This window comes from Phascolarctos cinereus, unplaced genomic scaffold (assembly GCF_003287225.1).
Source record: "Phascolarctos cinereus isolate Bilbo 61053 unplaced genomic scaffold, phaCin_HiC Scaffold_726;HRSCAF=1367, whole genome shotgun sequence".
Lineage (NCBI taxonomy): Eukaryota > Metazoa > Chordata > Mammalia > Diprotodontia > Phascolarctidae > Phascolarctos > Phascolarctos cinereus.
In genome coordinates this window covers 104776155-104800896 of record NW_027556098.1, presented here as the reverse complement: position 1 = coordinate 104800896, position 24742 = coordinate 104776155, and the positions used below count along the sequence as shown (strand labels likewise).

General features: G+C 37.1%; 1 long non-coding RNA gene across 1 annotated transcript in view; it reads left to right on the top strand.

The window, feature by feature from the left end:
* Nucleotides 1-24742, top strand: part of LOC144454516 (uncharacterized) — a 917779-nt gene that overhangs the window by 666092 nt on the left and 226945 nt on the right. The window contains exon 8 of the long non-coding RNA XR_013482961.1: nucleotides 20372-20471. This is a non-coding gene — a long non-coding RNA (uncharacterized LOC144454516). The remainder of the gene's footprint in view (nucleotides 1-20371; nucleotides 20472-24742) is intronic.

Sequence of the window (24742 nt, the reverse complement as noted above, 5' to 3'; positions counted from 1 at the left end):
TTGTTTTTTTCTTTTCTGCAATGCTATTTTCCTCCCCTGGGAAGAAACCATGTGAGAGTTGAAGGACTTTAATCTAGTAATAAGTCGCCTTTGATTAAAATTCCTGAAATCTGTTTGGTTCAGCACTAAAATCTCATTGTGCTTGAAAAGCAACATATGCACAGAGACCAAGAATGAAACCATACTTTTCTGCCTTTAAATCTTTCCTCTTAACCTGCCTCACTCTTCCTATATGTGAAATAGGGAAAATGATACCTGCTCTCTTGTGATATTGAAAGTGAATGAGATACATTTTGAAGAGTACTTTGAGCTGAGACAAATTATTTTATATAAGTAGACTATAATATTTTAAAATTATATTGCTTTACCTTCCTTTATTTTATCTTTTCCTAAAGAACTGCTATTTCAGAGTGTCACATTAGTCCAAATGTAGGCCACAGTTTTTCCCCAATTCTGCCTCATCTAAAATCTGAGTGCAGACAATAATTGGTGCTGTTTCTCAGTGTATGCCTGTGTATGTTTTTTGAACTGAAGATACCATATTTAAAAGAGTAGCCAAAATTCAGAACTCCTTGTTTTCAAAACAATATGGTATATTAAAACTCTATATCTTTGATATAACACCTTAAAAAAAAGAACATTTAACACAGAAAACCCTGTAAAATTGTATGTGATTTCTAGGATCACAGAATAATAGAATCCTAGGATCAGAAGAGGCTTTAGAGATAATCTAGTCTAATTCTTTAATTTCCTAAATGAGGAAACTGAGGCTCAGGGTAGTTAGGTGACCTGGCCAAGTCTTAATACCTTCGGGTTGGGGGTGGGAGGACCCACAGGTGATGTTTTCATCATTTCCCTATAAAGCAGTCAAGTGCTTCAAAAGAGAAAATAAAATTGGAAATGAGATCTGAGTTTTTGACCATGGCTTAAAACACAGGGGGATGGACTCTGAGCTCCTTGAGGGTAGGGACTGGTTTTAATCCTTTCTTGTATCCTAAGGCCATAGCACAGTTCCTGGCACAAAGTAATTGCTTAATAAATGACAGCTGCCTGACTGGCCAGAGATGGAGTGTACCTAACAAGAGCTAATAAAAATATATTTGCCTGAAATCATGCAAATCTAATAAAAACAATTTAAGCTAAAAAGGAAGAGGTTTGGAGAAAATCTCCTAGTAAATCTACCAAGATAGATAAAGTGTAGGTAAAAGTTAGGAAAAAAGAATAATAGTAGAGATACCCAGAAATTCATAGGTGAAAAAAATCCAAGAAAGCAGTTAGCAATAAATCCTATGCTTTCATGTATCTATAAACAAATTCATAAAGTATAGATAACAAAAAGGGGAATTGGATGCCCAAAAGGAAAACATTATCTCACTGATGTCACTGAGACTTGTTGGGAGAAGAATCATGATTTGGATTATGCTTCTTGAAGGGTACAGGAAAGATAAAAGGGGTGAGAGATGCATTGTATGTTCAGGTAGAGGGCTCAGGTCAAGACTAATGATTCTATCAGTGTAAGGCACTCCTAATGTGGAAGCTTACTCTACCAATTACAACTCATTTAGAGAATTGCCTAAGAACACTGGGAATTCTTTTTTTTTCTTACTTTTTGGTGAGGCAATGGGGTTAAATGACTTCCTCGCAGTTACACAGCTAGTAAGTGTCTGAGGCTGGATTTGAGCTCAGGTCATCCTGACCCCACAGCTGGAGCTCTCTCCACTGCGCCACCTAGCTGCCCCTCTTTTTTTTTCTTTTTTGAACACAGAATTAAGTGAGGCCCATGGTAACAAAGCTGGGGTATGTCAGAGACAAGACTGAACCTTATATTTGCCTGACCTTGAGGTCATCCTCTATGTCTTATTCATGTGAAAAATTCTGAGAAACAGAAGCAGGGTGGAGAGCATGTAAGTAAAGATCATTAGGGACAGAAATAGAAGTGATATTGTCATCACTTGTTGTTATTCAATCATTTCAGTTGTATCTGACTCTTAATGACCCCATTTGAGGTTTTCTTGGAAGAGATACTGGCATAGTTTGCCATTTCCTTCTCCAGCTCATTTTACAACTGAGGAAACTAAGGCAAACAGGGTTAAGTGACTTGCCCAGGGTCATATAGCTAGTAAGTGTCTGAGGCCACATTTGAATTTGGTTCTTCCTGACTCCAGGCCTGGTGCTCTATTCAGTGAGCCACCTACCTGCCATTATCATCAGAGGCCTGGACAAAAAAAAAAAACAAACAGGTTAGAAGTCAATCAATCAGTAAGCATTTATTGTGCCTGCTATGTGCCAGGAACTCTTCTAGGCAGTGGGGATACCAAGACAGAAATGAAATGGCACCTGCCCTTGAAAACCTTACATCTATAAATCTGTCTATAAGTATGCATAAAGTAAATACAAGTTAATTAGGCAAGTGGGGAGAAGTTTTGGGAAAGGTCACAAACCTGGACAGAGATATGAAATAATAGTAGCAAAAGACCTCAGTTATCTGGACATTTCTCTCTGCTCCAAGTAAAGCATCTAATTAATGTTTGACTTCTCTTGATAATTAGTTTATAGTTCGAAAAGTAAAAGAACTAAAAGATCTATTCTAGATTTGATTCTTACCTGCAAGAAGGTACTAGTTGCCAGTGATGGAAATAATGAGTATACTGGGAAGAAGCGATCGTCTTAAAATTTGTAACAGAATTTGCAACAGCAGAGATGAAGAAAGTCCATCATAATCTGACTTCTCTGTGGATTCACAGAGACTTATCAACCCATTAAAAATGTTAAAGGCTCTGTATAGAAGATAAAAGCAAGAGCATGTAAAACATGACTTGGACTTTTGAGTAGAGTTATAAAGATAAATATGGAAAAGTTTCATGGAGGGGATGTATCTAGGAGTACCACAGTTGGAGAGAGACGTAGCTTTACTAAAAGCAGGAAAGGCATTTAAGGGAGTATGTATATGTAATTATTGCAAGATGGGAAGGATTTAAATATTCTACTCTTCTGGAAATGGTCTCCACAGAGTAAGTTGTTAAGGGCTAATCTGCCAGTTGCTTAACAAATGACACTGGCCTCTGCACCCTCCAACAATATGTAGATCCTACTTCTTCATTCTTTACTCTCCAGGTATAACACTTTACAAATAAAAGCTTTGTAGCACCCCCGTGTGACTATAGACACAGGAGAGAATCTTAGTACTCACTTTTATTGTTTCTGTCCCATTGACGGAGCTACCAGAGAATTAAAGTTACCGTGATTTTGTCACCACCTCTGTCTTAGGTACCTGTTAGGTAAGACATCTCCCATATTTTAGGTAGCCCTTAAAGAACACCACTTTGCAAAGGACTGTGCTGAGTGGGGAAAGCCATATAATTTGGATGAGTGTGCCTATTGACTTCTGCTTTTGCCTGCTCCTGATGAACATAGAAGGTAGAAGTAGTGAAGGAGGGAGTCATTCCCCATCAGAAGCACACATGCACTCATATGCTAGCCTCCACAAGGGAGCATGGAATTTGACCTTCTTGTTCCACAGAGGAGAGTGGGATATGGTGTGAGAAGTAGTCACTTGGTAGACCCAGGTCTATCTGTTTTTAAGCTCTGCTGCAATTTGCTATGGTCAGAAGAGAAGAATTATCACATGTCGGATGTTTGATATCCTAAGTAGCTTTTCCCACACTTTGACTTAGCATTGTGAATTTAGAGCATCCCCAGGAAAAGCAGATAACCCTGCTTGAAATATGTACTCTGCTGGGCTCCAGAGCATAGTGGCCTGCTTCTAGAGAGTGTGTATTCTGTGATTTTATATGTTTGAATTAAAATTCAATAGAATGTAAAGTTCACTGAAGGTAAGGACTATTTAATTTTTGCATTTATTTATATAGTGTTTAAGTTTTACAAGGCATTGTAGATATATTATTTCATTTGATCCGTACAACAACCCTGTGAGGTGGGTGCTATTATTATCTTAATTTTACAAATGAGGAAACCAAGGCTGAGAGGTTAGGTGACTTGTACAGGGCTATACAGCTAGTAGGTATCTGAGGAAGGATTCAGACTCAGATCTTCCTGGCTCTTAAGTCCAGCACTTTGTCCACTGTGCCATCTAGCTACTAATTTTTGTCTTCATAACCCCTGTGCCTATAACAATACTTTACACCTACTCAGTGCTTAACAAATGTTTATTGAATTCACTTGAATAGTATCCCATTATTTATAGTTAGGAGAGACTTTTAAAAAATCTGACTTTCGTTTTAGAGATTAGGAAACTGGTGCCCTAAGAAGTTTAGTGATTTACCCAAGATCATCCAGGTAATAAGTGACAGAGCCAGAATTCAAACCCAGGTCTTCTGACTCCGAATCGAGGAATCTTTTTGTTATACACCTGAGACTATTAATACAAGAGCGTGATTTTTAGAAGTCGTGTTTCTCCATAATATGAAACATTAATCTTTTTTCTTTCCATTTGAAAATTGATATAAAAAGGAACACACTAAGTATGCATTATGAAAAACATTTTGTAAAAACCAAGGCCCCATTTGAATATTTCGTCTGTGAGGCAGCTTGTTCTCCAAGTTATTGCTCATAGCCCCTGGCTCCACTAAAAGTTCATCTACCTAGGAGATGGAATTCTAGAACACTGAAAATAATTTTGGCTGAAGATGGATATTTTGCTAGTAAAAAGGGAAATGGAGGCCCAGTGGACACTTTTGCTACAGGTTAGAGATTTGTACTCAATGTAATTTTAAGCGGCATAAAGAAATGTGTTTATTGAAAGTGGTACAATTGTTCCATGCAAGATGAAAAAGATTTTTTTAACATGCTAAGCTGCCCATTAAATTGGGAAATAGGGTTACCTTTAATGATACAGTACATCAGAGTCAGAAGAAGCTGCCCTCAGCAGATGGGTGGTATAATACACACACACACACACACACACACATACATACACATATATATGCATGGTATCCTTTTCTGTCACAGAAAGAAGGAAGAGGAAAGGTTATCGAGCCTAGAAACAGTTAAACATCTCAAGCCAAACCCCACTAGATATCATTACTTTCAGTGGGAATTTAGATGGAAGGTGTTGGGTGGACAACTCAGGACAATTCAGCCAACCAGAAATAAATATCTCCACCTCTGTATGGTATAGTGTGGATGGATGAGTTCCAACATATCTTGAAAGGAGATTATTAAGATTTTTTTCCCATGAACCTACATGTTTTGTATTTATTTTGGGGCCCCTAGGTGATATAGTAGTGAGAATACTAGGCTTGGAGTCAGGAAGACATGAGTTCAAATCTGGCCTTAGACACTTACTAACTTTGTGACCTTGGGCAAATCACTTAACCCCCTTTTGCCCCAGTTTTTTTATCTGTAAAATGGGGGCAATAATAGCATGTACCTACCAGGGTCATCGTAAAGCTCAAATGAGATAATATTTGTAAATGTGCTTCGCATAATTCCTGGAGCATAACAAACCCTATATGAATGTTAGCTATTATTTATTAATATTATCATCTTATTTTATCTTTAAAGATAATTAAGCACTATGCATCATGATGGCCCTCATCTATTTAGTCTTTTACAAAGTTTATGAAGACTTTTTTTTTTATCACGACACTATGAAGTAAGCAGTACAACTATTACTATCCTTATTTTACTGATGATGAAACTGAGCCTTAGAAGATTAAGTGACTTGCCCAAAATCATACGGCCAGAATTTGAGCTCAGATCTTCTGACTCTAAATTCAGTGTTCTTTCCTATCCCTGGGGTCAGATAAGTAGCAAAGTGTTTAGAATGCTTGGCTTGTAGTCAGGAAGACCTGAGTTCAAATCCAACCTGAGATACTCCTCAACAGTGTATCCCTGAGCAAGTCACTTAACCTGTGTCTGGCTCATTTTCCTTGGCTATAAGATGGAGATAATAATAGCACCTCCTTTACATGTTTGTGAGGATAAAATGATATAATATTTGTAAAACACCTGGCATGGTGCCTGGCACATAGAAAACACTTAATAAATGCTTATTTCATTCCTCTCAATAACAGGAGTACCATTTTGTGGTGGCCATGTTTTGTGCGGAAATAGTTTGTCAAAGCTCTGCTCTTAAGTCTTTCTACCTATATGGAGAAATAATCAAAGGAGATGGCATCGTGGTACCATGGAATATATTGAGATGACTTTATACCTTTTAATGGCAACTTCATTCCCTTTGAAAGGACTTTAGAATTGAGTTTTAGGGATGAGATGCCATGTGCTTTCATGTGGCTACTGTGGAAATTCTTCCCCCTCCTCTTTTTTTTCTCATTCTGTCTTTCAGTCTCTATTGCTTTCTCTCCCCTCTTTCTCCCAGTTTCATGAAAATTCATTTATCTGTGACATTTAAAGACTCTGTCTGAGAGGTGTCTGGAGCTGAGGCCGGCTGCGTACATCAATAGTTTCTTAGAATCTGGCACTCTGTCAATATTTGGGGGCTTCAGTAACAGCACTTAGATGCAGTGTCTGCCAGCCGACACGCTCTTAGTGTCTCCATAATGAGTTTGAATGGATGGATATTAGTACGTCAGATCCTCTCACAATGGGTAATGCTTTGGAGACAGTTTATAGGTGCCTTGATTTTTCCTCTCTACACTTTACTTCCTGTTTATTTGATGTCATTTGTGTATATATGAAATCATAGGAGTCTTCAAAACAATTTTTTCTAGAGCCAGAGTTAAAAAGGATCATTGTACAATCCACATTTGTAGCTTATTATGGAGAATATGTAGGAGCGTCTGAGTAACCCCTTTTTGCATGTTTTAGATGCATAGGATAAAAAACCCTGGGTGCCATTTTGTAGAGGTAGGGTTTATTTTTCTAAAGGCCTTTTTTAACCTTTTTTCATAAGATCTACAAAAGCTCATTGGAAGTGGTTAAAGGTTATCTTTTAGTGGAGGTGGAAAGAGGTGTTTCTATGGCTGCTTGTTGCCATTCTCTTTTCATATTTCCCAGTTCTCCTTGATTATCTTTACTCTCTTGTAGATGGTAGGGCTTGTTAATAAAATAGATAACCATTCTGAATAATGAAGGCCAAGGAAAGTGATGGCAATAGAGCAAGACTAGGGTAGATACCTTTCTTATTCTGGTACTTCTTATTCCAGGGATGCCATTTACTCATCTACTCTGAAGTATTAACTTAGTGCTCCCTCAGGGGTGGGGTAATTCTGGAATGTAACATTCAGTGGAACAAGGCAATGTTATTGAGATTTTGCCCTAATCCTGGGATGTGAGTCCAACCAGGGATGAGTCCAGAAGATGTCATCTGACTTTTACATCCCTAATCCAAAAAACTGAGGGGAGGTAACGAGGGTTATAGGAGTGGCCTGGGCACTCCATTTATCTAAAAACCTAGTTGTGAAACCTCAGAGACTACAAACCAGGAGCTATCACCCAGTGGGCCAGGAAAATAACCCTTCAGCTCACTAGTTCCTCCCATGTCACCATTCCAAAGCCAACTCTGTGGCTATCTCAGGCCCCTTTCAGGCTGGATTTTCCGGTTAGACCTGCAGAATTTAAAGACTTTTTCTTGACATCTGGCAGCCTCCTTATATACTATAGAATACCTTAATACTACAGAGGGTATATACCATAATTACCACAGAAGGCTCTAAGGTTCCTTATCCTATGATCCAAAAGAACTCTTCAGTCTGGCAGGTAAGGAGTCATAGAGACACAGACCTAGAGCTTAGAGGCAATCTCGTTTCACCCTCTCAGTTTACAAACAAGGAGATTGAGGCCCAAAGAAGTTGGGCTGGGCAAAGGGTCAAACAGAGTTGTGATTTGAGCTTAATAACAACAGCAACACTAATTAGTAATAATAATAATAATAATAAGTCAGCATTTATATGGAACTTGAAGCTTTGTGAATTACTTTACAAATATTATCTCACTTTATGCACACAACAAAACTTGCGATTATGCTATTATGATAACTATTATGCTAGTATTATGATCCCCATTTTACAGATGAGGAAACTGAGGCAGAAAGAGATCATGTGACTCGCTGGCAGTCACATAGCTAATACGTGTCTGTGGCTGGGTTTGAATTCAGGCCTTCCTGAGATCTAGTCTAGCACTCTGACTAGTGATCTCAGTTCTGGAACACCAAGTTGAGTCCTCCAAATTTCATCTCTCTCCTTCTCTCTTACCATACTGCCTCTGCAGCTTTAGAAGCTCTGGAGATGATGGTGCTTTAGGAATTTTTTTTTTTGCTTTATGGCTATAAAAATCTGAGACTTTATTTGATGAATTGTAAAGGAAGTATCTGAGATACTGTTTTTTATTTCTAGAAGTCATTGTTTTTGAACCTAATGATTTTTTAACTAAATTACACATGAGGTTGATTAGTAGAAGCCTCTTGGAGAGTGTGGCATTAGTCTAGAGATGACATGGGTGTGGAGAAGTGTGTGTGTGTCAAAGGCCCCAGTTACCTTAAATGATCTGGCATGTTCAGGATTAGGCTCACATATTTCCATAGGTTAAAGAAAATGGGTGCAAGGAGACGGAGGATTAAGGAAGAAAAAATGATACAGAGACATGAATTTTTTAAATGACATATATCAAAACATCTGGTTCTTCTTCATACCCTTTTAACACATGTACAGTAGGGCCACAGTAGCACAAGTATTGCTACAAATGAGGAAACACATGTGATGTTTTTCTTCAGTCTGAATTTAGTTCTGCCATTGTAGTACACACACAAATACACACACCCATACCCACACACTCACTCCCCAGTAATCAGGAATGAACCACAAGCCTTTTATTGTCATCAGAACATCACGAGACACACCATAGAAACATTTTCAACATCATCCATGGATGAATTAGAAGCATGATTCCATTATTGTCTATGAAATTTTTGTGTAGATAGCTATGATAGATGTAGATATATAGATATATGAGAAATAGCATAGATTCAGCATTTTAAGAGTTTGTATCATTTGCTTTCCTTATTGTGCTTGGGGGTTTTTTAATGTTAGGCACTAAATCTCTATCTCCCCCCCTCAACCCCACTCTTCTCTCTGTCTCTTTCTCTTATCTGTCTTTCTCTGGAAAGGTCGGGGTCTTGGAAACCAGTGGCAATTTAGAATCAGCCAGCAAGGAGCACAGAGATTGAAAGAGAATTTTATTTTCTTAGGTATGGCTTCTGAAATCCTTTGGGATTGTTTGCAATGTGATGGACTGCCATTTTTCCATTTTCTTTTTGTTAATACTAAAAGATCCACTTGACTAAGGCAGAAGAAATTCAGGTTATACCTCCTGGAGACCTCAAGTACTTCTCTAGTTCTTCTCTTTCAATTTAGATTATTAATATAGAGTCAAGTTTAAAAAAAAGTGGTGGTGGGGAGGGAACCATGGGACAAAGATGATGAGAGAATGCCTCAAGTTTCACCACTTCAGGAGAAGCATGTGCATTGATTCTTCAACTTTTTCTACCCTTTCTGCTTTAAATGAGGTAAAATTTACTGTTATTGTGAAGATGCAGTTAGTTAAGGCCAATTTGATGTCACAGTTATACACATACATGTATCTCTGTGTATCTGAAATAAAAGGTAGATATCAGACAGAAAATAAAGGACAACCATTGGAAAGATATCTATTCCAGTCCACGATTTCCACTTACAATGATAATTTTATCCAGAAATCCTTTTTCGGCCAAAATATTCTCACGTTTGCTCTCAGGCAAGGAGTAATTTTATAAAGAAATTCTCACAAAAGGTCTTCTTGGCTGCTTTTAACTCCGAAGAACCCCAAGTAGAGGTGTAATGACCAGAATTTTTCCTCTTCTTTTTAGTACTCAGTTCAAGAGAACCATTTAAACACAATCCACTAAATTTACAATGCACATAGCCCTGATTGGGTGTCCCTGCCTTTGTTCTCTCTGGAGAAATCACTTAAGAACTCTTTTCTCCAAAATTATAAAAGCAAATATATTTGAGTTTCTTCACATGTCATATTGACCCAGCAGATAATTTAACCAAGTGCCTCAGAGCCAAAGAGCAGGCATCTCTATTATTGAAGAATGTTGAGTTGTACTGTGTTAGATTAATGGGTAGATTGATGTAAAGAAAATGTATGTGTTTATGAACTGCTGATACTCTTTTGTAAAATCGTGTTGCCTTTTTGGAGGAATTATTATATGTTACAGAATATAATATATAATAGATTAATAATTGGTCATGTACATATAATAAACCATTTTTAAGAAATACATATTCACTAATACATGGAAACAGATTATTACCCAACTAATATATTCATTGTAATCTAGCATGATTGCAATGGTTTGGGGCAGTATGGTGGATAGACATCATACTTCAAAGACAGAAAGACCTGGGTTCAACTTCTGCCTCTGATACCTACTGGCTATGTGACCCCGAGCAAGACACTTATTAACCTTTTGGTTCTCTAGACTAGAGGTGTAAGATTCATAGTCTGAGCAACAGAATTACTGAGTGAGGTCAGAACCAGATTAAAATGTAATTCATAAATAAACAAAGTGACACTATTAAATATTTCTAATATTATTAAAGTAATATAATTATAATTAGATAAATAAAGATGCAGTATACCATAATGTTGATTTTTTTGGTTTTCTAAGTCAATATGTCCCCCACAGGGATCTTTTTCTCTTTGAGTTTTACATTGCTGCTCTAGTCAACAGAGAATATAATTGCAGAGAAGGTGCAGACCTTCATTGGTAGAGGGAGTTCCTTCACCTGAGTTTCCCTGTATCAGTAAAGTCACATTGCTAGTCCCTATCCTTATGATTACAGTCACATGTTAGCAGATCTCATCTTTTAGTGAGAGAAATCTTGAAAATTGTCTTAAAAACACTTTTAAAAGATCAGGATACTAAGCAATAACCATGATGATGTAAAGAAGGCAAAGGTAAAGAAACCTGACAAACTAATCTAATCTTCTATGAAGGAATGACAGTCCTGATGAAGTAAGTGGAAGAGATAGATACAGCCTAATTAGGCACACACTAACAAGGCTTTTGATTCTGCCTCACACAACAATAAAATGCATCATAGAACTATTGGGAGGGTGTACAACAGCTGGAGAGTTCTACTCAAGGAATTGTTATTAGCAGATCATCATCCACATGGGAGAAGCTATTAACCACATTTCTCAGGAATTGATCTTCATTGTTATTTAATTTATTCCCTTCATGATCCAGATTGGTGATTTCCACCTTTGAGTTAGGTGCATCCCAGGGAATTATGCATTATCAGACCTGGTGTTGCAATCTTATAAAAACAAAATTCATCTGAATTTAGAGGATGATAGATTTGGAACTGAAAGAGAGACTATCTGTTCCAGCCCTTTCATTTTACAATAAAGAAACTGAGGCCCAGAGAGGGTAAGTGAACTGCCAAAAATCACATGGTGAAAATCAAAATTTGAATTCAGATCCATTGACTCATAGTCTTTGTTCTTTATAATCACTACTGTGCCTCTCACAATAAGAAATATGGCTCATATAGCATTTGGAGGAGAAGGAGGCCAGGAGTGTTACAAAAATTGAATGAAAACCAGCAGTGTGTCAATTATAAAAAGTTGGAAATCACCAGTCTTGATGCTGGAATAGAGAGCTTGATTAGGAAGGCTTCTAATAACACCAATTTAGGAAGGAAGCTGAACAAGTCACTTTACTAGAGGCTAGGATCAGAATGCAATATGACTTCAGAATGATTTGTAGATGTGGTCAGAAACCAAAGGAATAGATTTTTGGTCAAGGATGAGTCCTTTACAGTATGCCAAAAAGAAGAAAAATAAACTTTACGAATGAAATTTAATTTATTGAAGCATACTCTGAACACAAAATTCTATATACAAAGCTCTCAGTTTAAAATTCATATACACAGACACACATCAATGTGTTTATCTCTATGTAAATATATACATGTATATGAAAGAGTACAAACACATGGAAAAGACAAATGTGTGTGTATATATGTGTGTGTGTGTGTGTGTGTGTGCAAATATTTATACATTCACACACACGGTGTCCCAAAAGTTTTAGTGCTTTTTTTAAGCTTTAATTTTGGAGATCTATATGTATATACTTATACATACATACACACACACACATATATATATACACACACATGTATATATAAACACTGTTTGGACACACACATATACACACACACACACTATATATATACACATCTGTGTGTGCGTATATATATGTATGTGTATAGATACATATAATATACACATTTATATATGCATATATAAACTTTAGTCCACCTTTACTTTTTCCATGTTTACCTTCTTTTCCCATTAGACTACAAGTGCCTAAGAGGGCAGATATGGCAGCTTTTTAAAAGCTTTTCATAAGACCTCCCACCATTTTCAGAACATTATGAGTAAGCATTTATATATTTTGCTAGCTGACTAGGAGGTGAAAACTACTGTCTTAGGTGAAAGTGTGATGGTAGTATACCTATGGGCCATAGGTGTCCCAGTATAGCAGAAAGAGAACTAGACTGGCAATCAGGAAACCTGGGTTCTAGTTACTGAGTGACCTTGGGCACAGTCCTTTGCAGCTATAAAATGAGGGGGTTGCTTTCTTAAGGTCCCTTGGGGCTTCAACCTACTATGATTCTATGAGTCCAAAATGCAGTACTGTACCTAGAAGTGCATCCTGGTAAAGCAATGGATAGAGAAGGAGACAGAAATTAAGAACAGTGAGATAAATGGAAAAGCCATTTTCACCACAGATAGTGGGTGATTGGGACTTGAGTTTTCTTTTAACCTCACATTTGAAACCTGGTCATATAATATAATACCAACATGTCCTTTAATTTAATCATTGACCAACCCATATTCCCCACTATGTACTGATTACGTATCTGCTTATAGGAGCTTTTTTTTGATTTATAAAACTTTTGTGACACTGAAAACTCAGAAATCCCAAGGTTGACCTCTGTACCCCACAGTACCTAACAGTGTCTTATCAATAGGCATTTAATAAAGGTTGAATGAAATGAAAGTACTGTAGTACACAGTACACTAGAAAGAAAAAGGATATTATTTCACAGCTTATGTTCCATTGAAAAACTTCAAATCGATGGGAGTGATAACGAAGATATGGATTAGGTTGAAATCTACAAGAAGAAAAAAACTAATGTTAAATATTGTTTGAAACATTAGCTAAATTCCCTATTAATTCTCCTGCTCTCCAGTGTATATTTATATCCCTGTTTGCTAGTGGGTAAGGATATAGGTCTGTAGTGTCAATTTCACAACTATGGCCTTCAGAATTTGCTGTACAGCACTATGTGAAATACTTTTGATTCCTCTCTAAAAATATGAAACCAAACATGTGTTGGTGGTATTTATCAAGGTAAGAGAAATTAAGAGGCAGGAGCCATGGAGAGCAATTGGAGAACAGGATAAGTATCAAAAGGATTATTCGGATCCTTTATCTTACACATAAGTCTTGTTTGAGCAAAAAGATGGAACCCAATACCTTAATGATTAATGAAAAACCTGAGGTCTCTGAACTTGAATGTCTCCTTTTACCTCTGAGAGCTGGGAATTGGGTTCAGAGTATGAAGTGGAGAGAGGACAAAAGCCACTCAATAACATCTTTGGGTGTATTCATGCATACAAATAACCTGTTATGTCACTTAGATAATTTGGGGGATATGGTATAGAAATTAAAAGTGAACTCCGCATTTAGTTGTTTAGTCTGAATTTTTTTTAAATGTAAGCTTAACAAAAATGTGTAGAGTTTGCATGAGCTAAATTTTTGTTAGTTGGTACATGAATACACTCAGGAGGGTACATAAACTTGTTTCTTTCTCTTTTTAAAGAACTATTTCAATAGAATCAGCTTCTTTTGCAATCTTACATATTTTATTTCATGCTTTTAAAAACGTTATTCCCAAAGAGGGTCCATTGGCTATCCTAGGAGTTGCAACATACAAAAAATGGTTAAGAGCCTTGCTCTATATAAGAATACCATATGGATTCAGTTCAGCCATAAATATCATAAAGATATCATGCAACTTTTCTTTGCCATTTGAAAAATGACTTGAAGTTGGATATGTATAATGTACAAGAGAAATCAACTGAATAGTAGGTCTCTGTATCTTGGATACTTGTATTCTCTTCACTCTTTAGATTTGCATAGCTCAGAGTTATCATACAAAGGGGAATCAGTACAAAGCTGTCATTAGAAAGAAACAAAGCAAATGAAAAAAAATCATTCTCTAAAAAGTTAGAAATTTAGACTGTTTCAGTGATCCTTGTAACCATAAGAAAGATGCATTCCCTTTGCCCCACCTAAAAAGAAGAGTTGACAAGTGAAAAGAAGTCTCCCTGGAGGTTATACTGGAGCAAAGAGTAGGGTAAACTGAAGGCTCTACACAAGACCAGAGAGAAAAAAAGTTGGCAGAGACAAAATGGGATGCCGCCAAAAGTTCTCCATTTACAGTGCAGAGATGGGTGATTATGTTAGAACCACTTTTACCACTTCCCTAGTGTATTAAAGCAAGAATAGGTCAGGCCGGGGAAAAGGAATAACATCTTGATGAGCCTTTCCTTTCCCAGAGGCTTGGAGAAGATGGAAACAGCCTGATCCAAGTTTTTCTTCCTGGATCCTCTCCCCCATTTTTAAAAAAATCATGATTTCCATTTTCCTTTTCCCAGATCAAAATGTTAACCAATAACATAGAACAAAGGCTTTCTGAGCTTATACAATCTGTGCCTCTATTTCATTGACTTTTATAAATCTATACTTACTTGTCATCCTCTAATTACTTATACCAAGCTCTGCCTAATTTTGCATTATGATTTTCCTTGTATGGGTAAGTAGGTTCCCTTCCTTCTCCATACCTTATTCTGTGCCCCAAGAAATGTTTAAGATATATGGTTTTCCTTCCCTATAATTTCTGCTTTAAGTCTTCCTGCTGCAACATTTCCTGAGAATCACCCTTAGATTCTTTTGTAAAATTATATCCAAACATTTGGACAACAGTGCCTAATTGAAATCTTAAGACTAGCTTGCATTTGTAGACTACTGGTTTGGGGCACTAAGCATACTCTATATCTCTTCTGTCAAGAATTTTCACACCATCCAGGTCAGGTGGATTGGGAGTAGGTATTATTATCTTCATTGTACAGAAAAAGAAACTAACACCCAAGAGGTAAAAGTGATTTGCCCAAAGTCTCTCAGTGAATCTATGAGGGCTCTAAGAATAGAATCCTGAACTCTTCATTCTAACTTTGTTGGTGTCTCAGTTTCCTACAGGAAAAAAAAAAGTGACCTAACATAGATGATCCCACATGTTAATTTTATAATGTGATGTCATTATTTTACTACTCAGTTAAGTGTTTTCTGAATTTGGATTGATTGGCTTGGAGCCAATTAATGTCTTCTAATGACTTCTCTCTGCTGGTTATTTCCAATGTATCATATATATATGTGTATATATATATATATATATATATATATATATATATATTATATATATATATATATGTGTGTATATATATATATGTATGTGTATTTGTGTGTGTGTATATATGTGTATTGTGTGTATATATATATCTATATGTGTATGTATATGTATGTATGTATGTGTATGTGTGTATATGTATATATGTATGTATGTGTATGTGTGTATATGTATATATCTCTATATGTGTATGTATATGTATGTATGTGTATGTGTGTATATAAATATATATATACATATATATAACTATATCTATATATAACTATCTATCTATCTATCTATCTATCTATCTATCTATCTATCTATCTATCTTTGTACATTGTTCTCATGTGAGCTCCCCTATTGCACGGTGAGCTCTTTGGTAGCTGGGATTATTCTTTTTACTGCTATTGCCTTTTTCCCCACTTTTCTTTGTATTCCCAGTACTTAGCACAGTGCCTACTCTTTCCTTAATATTCCATCGTAGTCCCTTAATAACAGAACCATAAAATTTTGAGTCGTAAAGGATTCCAGATGTTGTCTAGTCCAACTTCCTTCTTCCCTGACACGGGAATCCCCTCTATAATGTCTCTGATAAGTGATCGTTCAGTCTCTGTATATCTCTACTGAAGGGTCACTCACTACCTCAGGAGGAGGACCCCTCAGCTTTGGGACAGATCATAGGAAATTTTCCTGTCTTTCAAGCCAAATTCTGATTCCTTGTAACTTCTGCTCATTGGCTTTAGATCTTCCCTCTGGAGCTACATAGAATAAGTCTCTAATCTGCCATATACAATAGACCTTCAGATACTTGAAGACAGTTATCATGTTCTCTCCAAGTCTTTTCTTCCTCAGGCTAATAATAGCCACCTCTTTCTACCAATCTTCACATTCCTTTGCTTTAGAAATTCAAAGCATCAATCTTGAAAGCTGAATATGAAACATCCATAACATCATAAACTTTGCTAAAAGTGAATAAATCTATGCTTCTACATGCATGCCATGTGGCAATGGATCCTTGTAGGAATTGAGGCAGAGGAGCAAGTTATTTTACTCTGGACCACAATCTTATTCTTTGCTTGTGATAGTTATTCTCTTACCCTAGAGGAAAAGCCTCTCCTAGTTCACATTATTCAGTCCCTATGATACCATTTTATGATGCTGCAACCAACCCATTCATTTTCAACAAGCAAAGAGGACTTTGGTGCAAGGCTGTGGTCACAAAGATAAATCATTGCTCAGTAATTCTTTTCGAAGCAGAGAATTCTAAACATGGAGGAACCATCTCTCCTTAATGGGAGCCAGAAATCCTGTAAGTGCTTGAAATGGCATTCACAAGTCTGAATGGTAAACAGACAAAAACAGGAGCGCACCAGTTGCACAAATGACTTGCTTGTCACAAACTTGTCATTGCAGTAATCTAACATTTCTTTCACAAAGCGAGATGGAAAGTATGGAACAAACAGGCCCTGCTGACGTTTTGGCTCTGCTAAGCCTTCCTCTGAGCTAAAGCATCTGCAGCATCTCCCTGTTCTAGACCCTTTATCTGCTGAAGTTATAGTTGATATTGTACATGTCACAGAAATGTTTGACTATTGCATTAACAAGTTGATGACAAGTAAGTTATTCCTGCCACTGAAATATTCCCATTTTTAGCAGTCTACCATTTTGACCTTCATTTTATTAAACATGTTGGCAATATACCCTAACAGAACAGAACACTAGTGAGACACCAGGATTTTTTGCCCCAGGCCTTGTTCATATCACTACAGCCTCTACAGATATGCAACTGCTGCCTCTCTGTGATAGAGGAACATTGAAACCCTAATTTTCCTGGAGTATGGAAGTTAGCCTGTAGAAGCAAAGTATGGCAAACCATAGAGGACAATCATGGAATGACTTTCTGGGTTTTGGCAAAGTGAGCAATGTAGGAACATGTTTTCTCTGTCTCACAGCCTCCTGTAAGCATTGTAGAATCCTGACAGCAAAGCTATGTGCTAGAAAAATTGAACAGAAATCTTATATGAGCTTAAACAAAATGTATTGGAGCTGCCAATAACCAGTGTTGACACTCTTCCTCAACCCTCCCCCCACCAAAGGCATCTGGATCCATCTTACCCCAACCATCACAATGCTCTCATCTCTTCTTGTGCCCACGAGTACTTTGTCTCTTTATCCTCCCCTTTACCTGTAACAGAGATGTTTCAGGAAGCTCTCTCTGACACCATCTTGCTTTGTTTCCATCATTAACATCAGTCAATGGATTAGTCAGCAGGGAGGGCTCACATACAGCAGCAACCACTGAATCTCTTCATTCTGTTTCTGCAACCCTCCTCCTGTCAATTTTTTCAAGAGAAGCCAGCACCCAGACCTTGGCATTCACTGAAGGTGCTGTTAGACATATCAGTTGGCAAAATAATAACCAGTAATAAAAGCTTTATTTGTGGAACCCCTGGATATGCCATCCCCCTGGTTCCTTAAGTATATATGTGTTAAAGACTTTATTCCTTAAGATACTGGCCATTAAGGAAAACCAAACTTCTGTTCCCTATGGGAGTCAGGTGACCTGTATTCTGTCTAGCTCCATTCTGATTTGTTGTGGACCCAGTTATAATGTCCTTGTCTGTCCCTAGGTCAGATCTCTGGCATGAAAAATCTTGCATTATCAGATTTATTTTCTGGATAGTGCTTTTAAACGAAAGAGCTTTGTGTTTTAAAAAGATGATCATTATTCAGTGAAAACCCAAAATTCTTGCCAGAACTCTAGTTGGTCTTAACTTTCTTTCAGAGCTGGCAAATTGACTGTAGTACTGTATGGCAGATGAAATACTTTGTTCCTATTATCCCCAATATCTCACAATGCAATCTACACCTTAGCTTCATCAAGACATGTACTTCAGAGGAACAGGTGGGAAGGGTTTACTGGCTATTCTTTATGTGAGGAGGGCCCCTCTGCTTTATAGTTGCAAGGTTATCATCCAGGAAAAAATGAGGAAAGGGTTGCACAAAGCTCTACTTCTGTGTGTAGGCAAGAGAAAACATTAAGAGAAGGTCATACACAACTGCATTTAATGACATGCAACTGAGTTTCTGTTTTAATGTTGAGAGGCGAATGGCATAGTTTTTCTCTTCTTCTCCTGCTCCATGGGGTTTAAATGGCAAAGAAGGAAGAAGGCTTAATTTACTTTACAAAAAATGGAAGTTCTTTTAAAAGAAGCTACTTTAACAAATATCACTGCAAAAGTAGTATCAATATCGTGTGCTCTCGTCATGGTCCCGTCCCTGGGGATAGCCAATCAGCTTTTTTTGTTTTGTTTTGCTTTCTGTTTGTTTATTGTGTGTGTGTGTGTGTGTGTGTGTGTGTGTGTGTGTGTGTTTAAAGAGAGGTAAGAGCAGAAATCCCCAACCCATCTCTATGTAGTACTTAATTAGGATCATAGAATCTTCAAGATGAAAAAAGCCTTAGAAATTTTAGGGATTAACTTAGAAAGTTAAGGAAATCTTAAACTGGAGGATAGATTTCAGGTGGTCCATAAATTTGGGTGAAAAACAATTACATCTTTATTTCTATTAGCCTCTAACTGAAATTTGACATTCCCTTCTATCATTGTTGATGATGATATTATTTTGAGTCTAGATATCCCTATCTCACCTGGGCTTGAAGGGCCTAGCCACTTATGGGTTCAGATCTTACCAGTGATCTGTATGGAAGCTGTAACCTGCTCAATTTTTCCTCCATCGGCTATTTCACCCTTTCTTAGGAAGCCTGATGACCCTCCTCTCCTGGGGCTTACCAAATTAGTCCTAGATGTAGTGTGGGTACACAATTACCTTTCACCCTACTGCAATTCAGAATCCCTGAAGCCATGCAGTCCGTCAGCCTCAGCTTCCCCCAGCAAAGATTCCAGGCATGTGACGACATACCTGATCCATTCATTTCAGTTATTAAAAAATATTATTCCCAGGAGTCCATAGGATGTTTACTAGACCCTCCAAGGAGTCCATGAGGCTAAAAAGGTTAAAAACTACTGATCTAATCTAACTCCTTCATTTTGCTGATGAAGATAGTAGATTGGGACCAAATATCCCATAGCATATGGGTGACAGAGCCAGTCCTAGAATCTGGCTTTCCTGACTCCTAGGCCAATTCATTTTTCTGCTATAGCAAGCTGCCCTCTTGCAATTCACATTTATTATCTCTTTCTTTTAATAAAGTAATTTCCATAATGTTAATTTACCTTCAGATGATTAAGTACTATTAATCAGGACATAACTGATAGGTCCTGTCAGTTTTATTAGTTAGGACTGATATGCTGGGGAATGCACTTTAAAAAAAAATCTTAGAGCTATTTCTTCCTCAGTCACATTTTTATTTAACTGGTTCTCTGAATTTTTCTTATTTCCAAACAAATTTTCTTCCCTTGCCAGCAGTAAAAAAAAAAAAGTGGCTTGCTATATTTTTTATTTAGTTTGGTACCTGAAAAACATGTTTTGGTTTTGGGCTTTCTAATGGGCCTATTTCTTTAACAGAAATTCATTTAAGTAGGTCATATTATAGCATTCTTGGATATTTTTTAAAAGCCTTTTTATCAGATTAGAAGGAGTCTGTTTTTTATTCCCACTTTAGTCATTTTGAGCTGGTCCTTATAATTGTTAGTTTCATGAAAACCGTTGATTAAGTCAAAACATCAACTTTTTTATTTGTTTGTTTTGGTTCTTCTTGGCTAATGCAAGGGGAAAAAAGCATTTACCTTTTTCAGTTATAGTAATTATATACTCTGTTTTTCATTTATGCAAAACTTAATTTCAATGGGGTTTTTTGTTTCTTTTCTCTCCTTATTTTTGCATTTTCCAAACATCTGTACCATGGCTGATGGCGAGAGCAGCAGAGGCTGGCATTTTTCCCCCACGTTGCGAGAGAAAGAGAATTGGCTGGAATGAAACCTTGCTTTCCATATGGTCAACTTGAAATGCAGCATTGAAAAGGTATCGTTTCATTTTCTTTCCTGCAACCAGGGGTGAAAACCACAAGCAAACAGAAATATAGGTGCCAAACCACCTGTTGATTTGCGCTAGGGGAAAAAAAAGCCCTTGGCAACACATTTTTCGCCTTATCTAGTTGAAAAGGCTAAATGGATATCTATGTTTCCATAGCATCTGTCTATATACAGACATCAGCTATATAAGCTGATACATTAGCCCCTTACCTGAGAAGACCTTCCTTAGTTAATAAGTGAAACGCTCACTCAGTTCAAGAACGAGACCCTATTTGCTCCTTTTCCAAAAGTGCCATCAGGTAAATTTACAAAGAAACCTGCTGGCTTTTGCAAAATTGAGTATTTTGTGAGGTGATAGTACAGTAAGCAGATAAAATAATGATATTATCTTCCTGCCTGTGGCTCAGTTTTAGCTAAGAGGAAACTGCATGAAAGTAACCAGTACCATAGTTGTGACTAAATGCATGTTCCTATGACATCCAATCAACTCAGAAAATTATTCAGTTCAGTAAAAGAATGGGTCAAACTAGTCATAAAGCATCATATTTGCAAAACTGGAAAATCAATAGAAGAGTGCTATGCTCCATTCTCAGATCTACTTTTATTGCCCCTTTCTATGACATTGGGCAAGGCATTTTCTTAGAGACTTCAGCCATGCCTGTACATCATTACAATTTGGGAAGGAGTGTCCCAGACCTGTGAGTACATTGGTTTGAGGAACTCCTGGTGTGTAAATTACCTTCACCATGTAGATCAGCAACTCCTGTAAATTATAGTTTTAAGAAGTTGCCTGGGGCACTGAAATGTTAAAGGACTTGTCCATAAACACACAGCTAGTATATTCGCAAGGCAGGACTTGATCCCAGGTCTTACAACTCCTGAGACCAAATTTTGATTTGTTTTTACCTGCTGCCTCTCTGTATCATTACTATTCATGGAACCAGAGCTACAATATTCAATTACTTTGGACTGGCAAATAATGGAGGAAATGGGGTGAAGGTGGGGGACAGGGAAGGGAGGCAGTTTGATCTACCTGATTCTATTGGTAAGACAACAAAAATTATTGGAATTAAATTGATCCTTGCAAAAAGATTATTTGGGCATTAGTCATTAGGACTAATTAGTCGTTAGGAAGAAAATGGAAAGACAAACTTTATTAACACAGAATTCAAGCAAAGCCAAAACAATGAGTTCCTACTGTTATATAGACTTGGGAAGATGATGAAGATAGTTCAGACTCCTGAAATGCTTTGAAAGAACAACTATCAAATGACCTGAGGTTATTGAGGGAGAAAATGATGAAAAACATTGTTTTGGGATGCCACATTTTATTGCTGTTTGTAGTTCCTGCCTTTCTCAGCCTATGAAGTTTCTTGAATTAACCCTATCTTGCAAATGATTTCTACCTGGACTCAATTATATACAACCTTGATTATGTATATATACTTGTGTGTGTATGTGGCATTAGGACACTGATTTTACTTCATCTGCTTGAGTCTGAATGTTATGGAATATTTGTTTTTGCCAAGTGGACCTTTACCTCTAAGCAATGTTCTCTTAGAGAGGAGAGATCATTATCTTGGGGCAGCAGTGTGCATGCTATTGATATGCATTCATGTGGTGAGAATGGATATGCCTTGTCTAGTGTAGAATTATGTCAAGGGACCAATTCTTTGTCGGTAGGAATGATATCCATGTGCTCTGAAACAGTAATGAAGTGTAGGTTTGCAGTACTATCAGAATGCAACTAAGCAGTGCCAGGCTTAAGATTTACAAGGTCTGATAACATTTCCAAGTGCTTTTATCTATTCGGCTACCCTGCCTTGAAATTGTGTGGTTTAGTGTGCACAAAAATAACTTGATAGGTCTTTACTTTATAATGTTAGATAACAAAGTTAAACTCTGTTCACAAGCTTAACCAAGACACGTTGACTCTTTTAAATGTGACCAGGATAACTGAAGTGATTAATTATGCATTAATAAGTGCTGCATTTCCTTAGGATTACTGATCACCTGGGAACAACTGATAATCCATAGGCTTCTTTAGCCTAGCCAGTTGTTAATCTGCAAGAAATTTCTTATGTCAAGGCCATCATTGCAACTCTAAACTGAACTATTGACTACTATTTAGAACTACATGTATTGATGTTGCTAAATTTTTTTCCAGTTTCAGTAGGCTGGACACATGACTACTTGTTTATTACTTAACGTAGCTAAAGACTAGTTTAAGGATTAAATTTCCCACCACACAGACTTGACTCAAAAACTGGATTCAAAATACTAGTTAGTATAGGAATTCTTAAAACCTTAGAGAATTTATTTTTAGTTGTCCTTTATAATTATATAAATTGATTTGAATTAATTGCTATGAAAATTTAGAACTTCATGATTTGAGCTAGTTTTGGGAATGTGAACTTGGGGGAAAAACATTGAACTCCACAGGTGCCACTATTTCCATTTCTATAGAGTTTTTTGTTTGTTTTGGTTTGGTTTTGGCAGGGATAGTCATTGCCAGACTGGTAGATCAGGAGAATTCTTTGTTTACGGTTTACTTGATTTTAGCAAAGCATGTGCTATTCTTGGTAAAGATGGAGACATATGGGCTATCAGTGGTGTCAATATTTTCCAATTACATTCTAGTCTTAGTTTAATCGTAATCTTTAATTTAAATTTGGGCCACGCTGAGGAGTTTGGGAAGCCAAGGGCCACAAGTTTGACACCTTTGAATTGATAGGACAGTTAAATGAATTCAGAACTCATTGAACAACAGAATATAAAGATTACAAAATGGGCCTGGAAGGAAATCTCTCCTGAAGTATAAGAGCCCTAGTGTTTGACCTTATTTAACAATTTTATCAATGCCTTGGCAAAAGGTGTACAAGAACTGCCTTTCATATTTACGTATGACAAAGGGCTTGGAGTGACAGCTAACATACTAGGTGATAGAGTCAGAAGCCAAAAAGATCTCAACAGGGTAGAATGTTGGGTTGAATACAATATTTAAATTATAAAATTTAATAAGGATAATATTACATCTTATACTTGAGTTTAAAAAATAAATTTCACACATTTGAAATGGGGGAGGTATGGCTAGACCTCCCAGTTCATCTGAAAAGTATTAGAAATTTTAGTGAACTTCAAACTTAATATGCTTCAGCCCAGAAAGCTAACTCAAGGTTGGGATCCATTAATAGAGATATAGTGTCCAGGTCAAAGTGGGTGACAGTACTGCTCACTGCAGTCTGCCCTGATCAGACCACATCTAGATTATCTTGTCCTGTTCTTGGGACCATATTTTAGGAAGGAAATTGATAAACTGGATGATGTCCAAGGAGGGGCACCTAGGATGTAAAGTGTTTCAAGATCATGCCATCTGAGAATCCATTGGAAATAGGAATGTTTAACCTAGTTTAGAGAAGACCTAGGATGGGGGGGGAGGGGAAGGTAGGAGGTGGAACAAAAGATGAAAGTTACCTTCAAAGCCATTTATGTGGAAAAGGAGTTAGAGTCATTCTTCTTGATCTAGGAACATTACTAGGAGCAATGGCTGGAAACTGCAAGAGGAGAACTTAGGTTCAATGTAAAGGGTGGGGAGAAACCTTTCCAAAAATTGGAACTATCCGAAGTGGACTAGGCTGATTTAGGGGATTGTGAGGTAACATCGATTTGGAAGTCTTCAAGCAAACACTTGATGACCACTTCCTGGATATGCTGTAAAAGGGATTCTTGCTTAGCTATAGTTTATTTAATGATAATCACCTAATGATGGTCTCTGATATCTTTTCCATTTCGGAGATTTGAGGATTCTGTTAAATGAATCACATACCTCCAGACCAACTCCTGTCACTAATTCTGTGTTCCAAATACTTCTTCCAGTGTCATCTCCCAGAAGGAAATACCAGTGGATGGTGGAAACACTGTGCCGTGCTTTTGATTATGACAACTCTACTGTATTTAAAATATACCTAAGCAAATATTATGCACATTGTGAATAATTAATATGGCAGTCTCAGTCCTTTGATACAAGTACGTCATCATCTGTTCATATGATTTAGTTTGGTTTCTACCCATGTTTCCTAGATGATCTGTTACCATTTTTTGCTATGGTAACACATCAGGGAGAATGCCCCCCAGATGGTATAAGGATCTGTCTTCCTATGAGAGGTATCACTTCCTGTAATCTTCTATGTCAGATTTCAGTCCTTCCTGTTGCCGTGTTGGCACATGAAAGCATTTCCAAAAGGTCTTTGATTATTTTCC